Below are 7,198 nucleotides of genomic sequence, written 5' to 3'. Positions count from 1 at the left end.
AATAAATTCTTCATGTTAAAATTCTTCCATGTAGCCCGAATCTTCAATTTTTGCATATTCTTGGCAGATTTGAGTCCTGATTTCAAACATGTCGTTCTCTCTTGTTTGGATGAATTATTGGGCATACGATATATAGTTGGAAAGTTTTAAATGCCTAGTTTCTATCCCAACTTTAATCGAAGTAAAATTTCACCGGTAGCTCTAGATATGTCTCAAACAGTATACGAAGGTCTTGTTTGATAATATTAGTTTACTAACTTTGACCCACTGAAATATTATGTTCCCTAACTCCATTTGACCTGAAAATTTACCACAATATATTTTCATGTATCTAATATTTTCTTGTAAAATTCCAGCTTTATCCAATAAACGGTTTGAAAGATATGCTCAATCTCGCAAAACTAGTCAGCAGATATTTTAAGGCCAAATTTGGACCTGAATTGGTTTATATCACAAATTTAGTATACTCGTAAAATCGGACCGAGTTTATCGATTTTACCGATTTTGCACGAGTTAAGTCCGATTTTACTGGTTTCGAGTTTTTAGTCCGATTTGGCACGTTAAATACATATTGACTCGTAAAATTGTAAGATTTTAAGAGTCAACTCGTGATTTTAACAACCTTGCATTCAAGTATCGTACGATGCACTGCAACATGCTATCGTCGATACATACTATCTTTGTTTTGATAAATTTGGGTATTTACTCATTCTACTATTATTATTTTTTGTTTAGATTAATGTTGGTGTTCAGACCAGCTTGCGCGCACCTCGACTAATCTCACGGGTCCTGAAGTTAATAACCATGTAAACTTCCAGTGACCCTAAAGTTTGTAGGACTTAAACTGGTAACCTTTAAAGAGTAAATCCAGACCTGACCAGTTGAGCTACATCAAAATTATTATTATTATTATTATTTTAAATATTAGATATATATAACTTGGTGGAAAAGCTAAGTGAGTTTGGTGAATTCACATGCATTAGCATGAGTAGTTGACCAACTAGCCAGTTGCGAAGCAATATGTTGACAATTGAATCATGGCAGCATAGCAGCAGCCCGTGACCTCCGGCCACCGCCGCTCCTCGTGTATAAAGAAGGCTCTGGCACTTTGACTTGCTTTGCTCACTTTTCCATGTGTATTTTTGCTCCCCATCCACAATTAGAGAGCGTCCCGTCACGTCCCAGTCGACAATGCTAATTTGCTAAGTTTTTATATACGGAGTTAAAAACCGAAAAATTCTATGATATTCAAGTTATATATATAGTATTAGAAGAGAAATAAATGTAAAAAGGATATAAAAAGAAAAAAAAATCATGTTCGTTCTAATTAAAAAATTATAGGAATTCCTCTCTTTTATTTCTCTATTTTTCTTATGTTTAGCTCTCTAAATATTTGTAATTACAATTTAAGTATCATATAATTTCTGTGAGACCTTACCTTCTATTTTTAATTTTATGTTTGAAATGGTTACTTGCTATTTGTTTTTGAAAAAAACCTCAAATATACTATTATGATAGTCTCGATTTTGTAATAAAACTATTTTTTGTAGCAATTTCACAATCATATTATTTTGATTTTTCAACAAAATTTATGTTAAAATCACTCATAATAAAACTTTAATTCTTTTACAAAATAAGATTTTTTTTTAAGAAATTAAAAAAGAGGTTCAATCTAGATGAAAATATCGATAGAAAGTTTTAAAAAATATGAAAGTCTTTAATTAAGAATTTTAAAGGTAAATTTGATAGAAATTCTTTTTTAATGATAAAGTTAAGACTATGTATATAATTGAATAGAATTTTTGAGGTTTGCCCTTTTTTTTAATTCAAGGTCATCATAAAACATTGCATTTTTGGCTCAATTACATCTTTCAAATTTACCCTTAGTACGGGACAAAGAAAATTATCAAGAAAAAATGACGTAAATCCAAAGGTATTATTTTCTTTAACTGACGTAAAAAAATGAGTGAGACAAAAACATAACATAATAGAAAGATATTAATACAAAAAACAATAAAAATCCATTTTAAACACAAAATCAAAGTTAGAGGAACACCTGCGAGCACTAATTTAATTTTTCATAAGTATGCAAATAGAAAACTTACTAAAAAAAGCCTTAATACAAATAAATAGAAATATATATTTGTATATATTATATAGATCTATGTGTAGAATATTTTTATTTTTTATTCAATAATCAATAATAGTAGGGCAATGAATAGTTATATGTATATCCGAAACTAATGGATATGGTATGTATATTTAAATCTTTTACTCGATAAATAATAGCTAGAGTATGAATACAGAGAGAAACTTGACCCATGAATATTCATTGTCATCTCCTATAAATAAAATTTAATAAATAATTGTATCATACATTTATATAGTAAAAAGTAAAATAATTACATAAAACTATTTACTACTTGAAACATCATATATTTTGTACTTTGATATTTGTTAAGTGTTAAATAATATTTTTTTTATTAACATAGGTGTTCGGACTAGCTTGCGCACACCTCGATTAATTTCATGGGCTCTGAAGTTAATGACCATATAAGCCTCTAGTGGCCCTAAGGTTTGTAGAATTCGAACTGGTGACTTTTAAAGAGTAAATTCAGGGCCTGACCAATATTTTGATGCATTAAGATATGTTTGTATAACTAAAATGTTATATTAGTAGAGAATAAAAAAAAAAAAAAAAACTTTTACTCAAGCACATGCAATAGAGTAAAGACAATCAAGTAACTTCCAATTCTCATTTAAATGATTTCTTAGTGATCATAATATCCTTTCAATTGGTGTTTATATACAATGCCAAATATACTCATATGATAGATAATATTGTTTAATTGAAGTTAATATTTTATAATGTGTGTTTAACATAAACTTATAAAATTAAGGGGAAAATATGTTAAATAACGAGAATGAATAATTACACTATGGGAAAGATTATTGATAGGAGAAATTAAACTAAAATTAGTGTGAAAAGGGATGTTTGTTTTTTAAAAAGTCCATAATGCGAATAAAATCTAGATAAAAATAATTTATTAGAAAACAAATTCTGGGAATAAAATAACATAGATGATGTAAATGAAGCAAAATATATATTTAGAATAAAGAAATCGCCCCAAAAAAATTAGTGAGTGGGTTGATATGATTTATACAAGTATGGAACAAGAAATTCAGATTTTTGACATGAAATCATATACCGATTAGTTTTACAATATTGAACATAACTCTCAAACAGAGCATCGATGAAGGCTAAAATTTTACATTGATTTCTCATGATATGCTTTTCTACCCAGGGTTACAACTAAAAGGTGATTAAAGTTCGAGAAGGTCTTGCAATAAAATCGACTGTTGGGCTGAGATATAAATAGAATATAAATCTCTGAACACAAATTCACAACAAGGGGAAAATAAATATTATATTAAATGGGTACAAAGAGTATTTGCACTATGAGGATGCTGTTAGAATTGAAATTGGATTTAAAAAGGTTATGTAGGAATTTTAAAAAAATCAGATACGAAAAATACCTGAAAAATAAAAAGATTGAATGGGAATAAAAACCTGATGAAGGAAGGAAAATTAGAAAGAAATATAATGGAACATAATTTCATGAAATTCAAATTCACTCAGCTTTGTTTTGACGTAAACATACATTGATGCGGAGGAAAAATTTATCCGGAAAGTCGAAAGATAAAAAAGAGGGACATAATAGTAATTTTTGGAATTGTTCCCTATAAAAAGACCTTATGGCCGGCCATTACACAAGAAAAAGAGGGGAAGAAGAAGAAATTAGAGAGAGGAAGCTTAGAAAATCATAGAAAACACTAGAAATTTGAAAGGATTCTTACAAAGTGTGGAATTAAACACTTAAACACAAAATTTGAAAGAAAATCAAGTGAGGGGGAGGGGAAGAGATAGAGAGATAGGATGACAAGAAATAAAAAAAGAGAGGAAGAATTGGTGACTTATTGGTCTAGAAGGATTTCAAGCCTAAATTCTTATTGGGTAAGGTGCTCTAAACCTATTTAAGCAAGTTTTTGTGATAATTATTTGATTTATGTTTAAATTTTCAAGTTGTGTGAATTAGGGTTCTAAAGCAAATTGAAAAAACCTTAAATTAGTTGGAAATTGTTGCATCATCGATTATCATTCAAGAAAAGCTAATGTGGTGGTAGATGTATTAAGTCATAAAAATAAGGTAGTTATCGGGTAACTACTAGTAGGAGGCCAGAGAGACTATTAAAGCTAGCTAGTTTAAAGAAAGATTTTGGCTTGGGAACAAATGGATCAGTGTTGGCAAAGTTAATGGTACAACAAGTTTTGAAGGGCTGAATTCTAGAAGCCTAGAAAATGGATGTTGAAATGGAAAAGATAAGGAAGAAAATGAAGACAAAGTTGAATTCCTCTTTTAGCATATTGAAAAATAGGATTTTGATGATGAGAAAAAGAATTTGTCTACTAGGTAATAAGGCTTTAAAAGATGAAGTCCTTAATAGGGCACATGAATCAAGAATTATCGTTCATCCTAGAAACACCAAGATGTATAGAAATTTGAAGGAATACTATTGATGGCCTAGGATGAAGAGAGAAATAGTGGAATATGTGACAAAATATGCAATATACCAATAAGCAAAGGCGGAACATCAGCGACCTGCAAGGCCATTACAACCTCTTCTGATTCCATAGTGGAAATGAGAACTTATTACTATGGATTTTGTATTCAAGTTACCAAGAAGCAAAAATAATAATAATACAATCTAGGTGATTATAGATAGATTAACCAAATCTGCTCTATTTCTACTGATGAAAATAATTGATTATATGGATTAATTGGTCACATTACATGTGAATGAGGTGGTTAGACTTCATGGAATTCCAATATCTATAGTTCCTGATAGAGAGTCATGGTTCACTTCAAGATTGTGGTCGAGTATACAACATGCTTTAAACATAAAATTTAAAGCATTGCTTTTCATCCGTAGATGGATGGTTAGTCTGAAAGGACAATTCAGACATTGAAGGATTTATTGAGATCTTGTATACTAGAGTTTGAGGGGCAATGGGAAGATCAGTTACCACTGATGGAATTTGCTTATAATAATAGTTATTAGGCCACCATTGGCATGATACATTATGAAGCTTTGTATGAGAGAAAGTGTTGCACTCTTATATGTTTGGAAAAAGTTGATGAAAGGAAGTTGTTGGGGCCAGAGTTAATATAAATAACTATTGATAAAGTGAATCTAATATGGGAAAGGATGAAAGAAGCACAAAACAAACAAAAAGGTTATGTTGATAATCATAGAAGACCATTGAAACTCATGGTGAGAGACAAGGTTTTTTTAAAGGTTGCACCTTGGAAAAGAATTATCCGATTTGGAATGAAGGGCAAGTTAACACCTAGATGTATTGGGCCCTTTGAAGTTAGTTAAAGAATCCTACGTGTTGCTTATCGTTTAATGTTTCCTCCACAAATGGCAAAGATCTATAATGTATTTCATGTCTCGCTACTTTGAAAAGCTAAAGTGGATCCTACATAATTTTTTCAACAAGTGCCAATAGAGATCAAGGAAGACTTAACGCTAGAGGTAAAGCCAATAAGTATTTTAGACAAAAACGAGAAGGAATTGCAAAATAAAAGGTCCTTTTAGTGAAAATATTATGGAGAAACTCCCATATTGAAGAAGAAACTTGAGAAAAAGAATATGAAATGAAGAGAAAATATCCAAAATTGTTTGCTCACAGAGGTATGAATTTAAATTTCGAGGATAAAATTTATAAAGGGGGAGAATGTAAAATCCCGAGTGAAGAAACTTATAAAATTAAAGAAATAATATGTTAAATGACAAGAATGAATAATTACCATGTGGGAACGATTATTGATAAGAGAAATTGAACTAAAATTAGTGTGAAAGAGGTTTTTTTATATAAAAAAGTCTAGAATGCAAATAAAATCCAAATGAAAATAATTTATTAGGAAAGAAAAACCTACGAATAAAATAACATAGATGATGTAAATGAAGCAAAATATATGTTTAGAATAAATAAATGGCCCCAAGAAATTTAGTGGGTGGGTTAATATGATTTATACAAGTATGGAATAAGAAATTCAGATTTTTGACATGAAATCACAAAGCGATTAATTTTACAATATTGAACTTAACTCTCGAACTGAGCATCGATTGAGGCTAAAACTTTATGTGGATTCTCTTGATATGCTTTTCTACCTAGGGTTAAAACTAAAAAGCGATCAAATTTTAGGAAGGCCTTGTGCTAAAATTGACTGTTAGGATGAGATATATATATATAATATAAATCTCAAAACAAAAACCATAGCTTTGGTAAAATAAATATTATATTAGATGGGTAAAAAGAGTATTTGTACTAAGAGGATTTTGTTATAATTGAAAACTGGACGTAGAAATGATATTTAGGAATTTTAAAAAATCAGATACAAAAAATACCTGAAAAATAAAAAAGAATAAAATGCAAATAAAAACCTGATGAATGAAGGAAAACTAGAAAAAAATGTAGTGGAACATAATTTCATGAAATTCAAATTTGCTCATCTTTGTTTTGAAATAAACATACATTGACACCAAGGAAAAATTTACTCAGAAAGTTGAAAGGTCAAAAAAAGGGATATAATGGGAATTTTTGGAATTGTTCCCTATAAAAAGGCCTTATGGCCAACCATTACACAAAAAGAAAAAGGGGAAGTAGAAGAAATTAGAGAGAAAAAGCTTAGAAATCATAGAAAACACTAGAAATTTGAAAGGAAATTCTTACAAAGTGTGGAATTAAACACTTAAACACAAAAAATTTAGAAGAAAATCAAGTGAGGGGAAGGGGAAGAGATAGAGATAGGACGACAATAAAGGAAAAAAACGGAAGAATTGGTGACTTCTTGGTCTAGAAGGATTTCAAGCCTAAATTCTTATTGGGTAAGGTGTTCTAAACCTATTTAAGCAAGTTTTTTGTGATAATTATTTGATTTATGTTTGAATTTCCAAGTTGTGGGAATTAGGGTTCTAGAGAAAATTAGGGAAACCTTAAATTAGTTGGAAATTGTTGTAAAAGATTAAGAAATGAGTAGAGAACATAAGAAATTTCATAGAAATTGAAGTGAAAATTTTGGTAAAGTGAATGATGTAGGGCCGACCAAAAAGGAGGGGAATTGAAAAGTGA

This window comes from Populus trichocarpa, chromosome 11 (genome assembly GCF_000002775.5).
Source record: "Populus trichocarpa isolate Nisqually-1 chromosome 11, P.trichocarpa_v4.1, whole genome shotgun sequence".
In the NCBI taxonomy this organism is placed as follows: domain Eukaryota; kingdom Viridiplantae; phylum Streptophyta; class Magnoliopsida; order Malpighiales; family Salicaceae; genus Populus; species Populus trichocarpa.
This window is presented reverse-complemented; position numbering follows the sequence as displayed.